At 40.0% G+C, this 4,392-nt stretch overlaps 1 non-coding gene across 1 annotated transcript; it reads right to left on the bottom strand.

Moving 5' to 3' along the window:
• Positions 1–3,672: 3,672 nt before the first annotated feature.
• Positions 3,673–3,780, bottom strand: LOC112083747. The gene has a single exon (XR_002897876.1). It is a non-coding gene; the product is annotated as a small nucleolar RNA R71 (small nucleolar RNA).
• Between the last annotated feature and the right edge of the window lie 612 nt (positions 3,781–4,392).

The following is a 4,392-nucleotide window of genomic DNA, read 5'->3' as shown; positions in this document are numbered from 1 at the left end:
TTGTTTTCTTTAATTTCCTGCAACTTTCAATACTCTGTGATGATTGTTTACAATTTTTTTGAGTAGTTACCCAGTTGGGTTTAAAGGGATTGTTCAAAGGGAATTTCGTGTGTCTTTGGTTATGAATCGATAGATTTAGGATTATTAATCTTCTAGATGTTATTCATTTGCCTTTAATCTTACTGCGTGATTCTTTGCTGGCCACTTAGAAGCCGATCTGATATGATATGTTGCGAAAGCTTACATTGATTTTCTGAACTAGGGTGAAACGAGCAATGATTATATAGGAGTGGAAACCTACTTGTAGTTGAGATGTGAATGTTGATGAGTCTTGTCCTACTATTGCATCTTCTCCCTTCCAGGATCAGAGTGGAAACCTACTGATCAGGGTTTCGAGAGATAGTTGTTTAGTGCTGCGAAAGTAGGCTATTCATACTTCCGTGCCTCGAGTTCTAGAACATACGTAGTTTATTACCTTTATCACTTGTTTAAAATCGACCTAGCCTAGTCCATGAATCCCTGCGATACCCTTGAGCCCAATGTTTTTTTTTCAATTGCTTACAACCATTGATTTTATTTGCTTTTCATTCGCTCATGACCTGCTTCCATTCGCTCTTGTTTAATCGCTTATTACTTGCTTACACTGGCTTTCGTTTTTAATTGCTTTTACTTGTTTAGCTTTCTAGTTTAGATTTAGTGACTACAAAAACCCAAAACCAAAACCCAAATTGTTTAGTTCTAATCTGATTTAAGCATTGCCGTGAATTCGTACTGAAACAACTAAGTCTCTGTGGATCGATACCCTAAGTACTACAGCGCACATCTGTGCACTTGCAGACATTTAGGCATCCGTAGTAAAAGACATGACAAGCCTACAACCTCCCACAAACGTAAAAGGCATCCGTAGTTTCTTAGGACACGCAGAATTCTATAGGCGCTTCATTAAAGATTTTTCTCTAATAGCTAGACCTCTTACGCGTTTGCTTTGAAAGGAAACGGACTTCGAGCTCAATAAGGAGTGCTTAGCCGCGTTTCATAAGATCAAAGAAGCTCTTGTGTCCGTTCCAGTCGTCCAAGCACCTGATTGGGAACTCCCATTCGAAATTGTGTGCGATGCAAGTGACTATGTAGTCGGAGCAGTTCTTCGCCAACGAAAAGATAAGAAACTGCACGTAATCTACTACGCAAGCAGAACTCTAGACGAAGCTCAATGCAATTATGCAACAACAGAGAAAGAACTTCTAGATGTCGTGTTGGCATTTGAGAAATTCCGTTCTTATCTCGTAGGATCTAAGGTTATAGTTCATACTGATCATGCTGCGATCAATTATTTAATGTCTAGGAAAGACGCAAAACCGAGGTTCATCAGATGGATCCTCCTACTTCAAGAATTCGATATCGAAATCCGAGATCGGAAAGGAGCAGATAATGAAGTTGCAAACCATCTTTCACGAATTCGAGTTGAAGAAATATTGCCTTTAAATGACAGTTTTCCAGAAGAAAACATCTATGCGATAGATACTACCCCCACCAATGACAATGCCGCACCACCAAGGCAACTCAAGCGAAGATCAGATGCTTCCAACACCCCATGGTTTAGGCACATAGCTTTCGTCATGAAGCTGTTTAAATCTGTGATATTTCCACGTTTATGAGTTCCTATAATCGTGATAAGCAACGTTTTACAGGATCTAACCATTTTTCTAATGCACTTGGTTTGGAGACAATACAACGGTTAGATCTTCTGATACACCCGATGCAATAAAGACAGAAAATGCAGTTTCGGAAGACGACATCAGCCGGGACCGCGACCAACCCTCATTTCCCTGCGGGTAGAAGCACCGCGACCGCGGCCATTACTCGTTCACTTCCCAAACGACTTAATTAAAGCCCAAATCAATTCCTTTTGTGTGTTTTTAAGCCCTAAGTGTCCAGGACAACTCCAAAACCTATAAATTTCCTCTTTAGGTCATTCTAAAGAAAGGAGACCGAAATATAGACAAACCTAGAAAGAGAGAGAGGGATTTCGTGTGGAACCCTAGAGAGGAGGCCGCCATCTTACGGAGAAGGAGCCTCCGCAGGAGTGCATCATCGCGCCTCCACCGTCGACTCTGTTCTTCGCTCTTCTTCCTTGTTTTCTTTAATTTCCTGCAACTTTCAATACTCTGTGATGATTGTTTACAATTTTTTTGAGTAGTTACCCAGTTGGGTTTAAAGGGATTGTTCAAAGGGAATTTCGTGTGTCTTTGGTTATGAATCGATAGATTTAGGATTATTAATCTTCTAGATGTTATTCATTTGCCTTTAATCTTACTGCGTGATTCTTTGCTGGCCACTTAGAAGCCGATCTGATATGATATGTTGTGAAAGCTTACATTGATTTTCTGAACTAGGGTGAAACGAGCAATGATTATATAGGAGTGGAAACCTACTTGTAGTTGAGATGTGAATGTTGATGAGTCTTGTCCTACTATTGCATCTTCTCCCTTCCAGGATCAGCGTGGAAACCTACTGATCAGGGTTTCGAGAGATAGTTGTTTAGTGCTGCGAAAGTAGGCTATTTATACTTCCGTGCCTCGAGTTCTAGAACATACGTAGTTTATTACCTTTATCACTTGTTTAAAATCGACCTAGCCTAGTCCATGAATCCCTGCGATACCCTTGAGCCCAATGTTTGTTTTTCAATTGCTTACAACCTTTGATTTGATTTGCTTTTCATTCGCTCATGACCTGCTTCCATTCGCTCTTGTTTAATCGCTTATTACTTGCTTTCACTGGCTTTCGTTTTTAATTGCTTTTACTTGTTTAGCTTTCTAGTTTAGATTTAGTGACTACAAAAACCTAAAACCAAAACCCAAATTGTTTAGTTCTAATCTGATTTAAGCATTGCCGTGAATTCGTACTGAAACAACTAAGTCTCTGTGGATCGATACCCTAAATACCACAGCGCACATCTGTGCACTTGCAGACATTTAGGGGTTATAAATTTAAAACCTGAAGCTCAGTAAAACGAAAACAACAACCCCGTTTACAATCGCATCAAGTTTTTGGCGCTGTTGCCGGGGACTTTGATTTATTTCGTTGCGAATCCCATCTTAAATCCATTAGAACACTTGTTTACTTTTACTTTTTCTTTTGAATTTTTCGGGTTTCTCTACAATGACAGACCGGGAACATGTTCCTGGGACTCTTGGTGATCCACCATATCATGTGGATGGTGATCCAAGCGACGATGACCTGACTGATGATGAGTTTAAAGAACCGATCTATGATGAGAATGAGTTAATAGGATCGGCAAAACATGAAGATGATGATGAACTGATTGGAAGTTTCGATTCACTCGAAAGGTTCATGGGAGATCGAAGAGCTATTCAACCAGCCTTACCAGAGGATGGAAAAACCAAAATTAAGGTACCCTATATCCATTTAGTTCAACAAAATCAATTTTATGGTTATTCATTTGAACACTCGATAGACCATATCGAGACGTTCGAAGAATGATATGCAACCATTACAGCAAATAGGGATTACCACAAAGTGTAGTCTTTTCCCATTCTCTTTGAGAGACAATGCCAGTAAATGGCTAAAATCTTTGGAACTTGCTTCACTAAAAACGTGGGCAGCGTGTAGAAAGGCTTTCTTAAATCGTTTTTACACTAGAAATTGTTCAAATCTCTTAAGGAACAAGATAAGAACTTTTAAACAAAAAGAAGATGAAGATCTTTTAGATACTTGGGAGAGATTTAGGGAACACCAAAGAGATTGTCCACACCACGGATATACTGACGAATAACAGATGGGTATCTTCTATCGAGGTATTACTCCAGAGTTACGACACTCTTTTGACACAGAAAGTAATGGAGACTTCTCAACTAGATCTGTAGAAGATGCTCGTGTTTTCATAAACAATTTTGCAAATAACATCCGTAATCAAGCAACCTTTGGCAATTCTGCACTTCCTGAGAAGAAAGAAGAGATCTCGGAAGTTATGAAGTGTCTCCATCATGTAATGAGTCAACTTGGATTGAAACAACCAAACAAGGCACACAATACGTGTAACTTTGATGGTTGGGACAACCCAATGGATTCTTATGATCGAGAGATGATGAACACTGCAGAAGTCTATCAAATTCAAGATTTTCCTTTGTTTCTGATCACTGCGGGTCCATTCATGCGGACCGCGGCCAAGTAAGCTTTCACTGCGGTCGTGCTGTTTCTGACCGCGGCCAAGACTCATTTCACCGCGGTCGTGCTCAACCTGACCGCGGGAAACCATCTTCCAAACCTATCTGGGTTATTCAAGCTAATTCCAATCCCTATCCTAGTTTTCCCTCTTCTGAAGCTGAAAATCTAAACAAAAGAATGCTAGAGCTTGAAAAATCTAGGTCTGTA

Source organism: Eutrema salsugineum, unplaced genomic scaffold, assembly GCF_000478725.1.
Source record: "Eutrema salsugineum unplaced genomic scaffold, Eutsalg1_0 scaffold_6, whole genome shotgun sequence".
Lineage (NCBI taxonomy): Eukaryota > Viridiplantae > Streptophyta > Magnoliopsida > Brassicales > Brassicaceae > Eutrema > Eutrema salsugineum.
The sequence above is the reverse complement of the archived record's forward strand: the minus strand, read 5'-3'. Positions and strand labels throughout refer to the sequence as shown.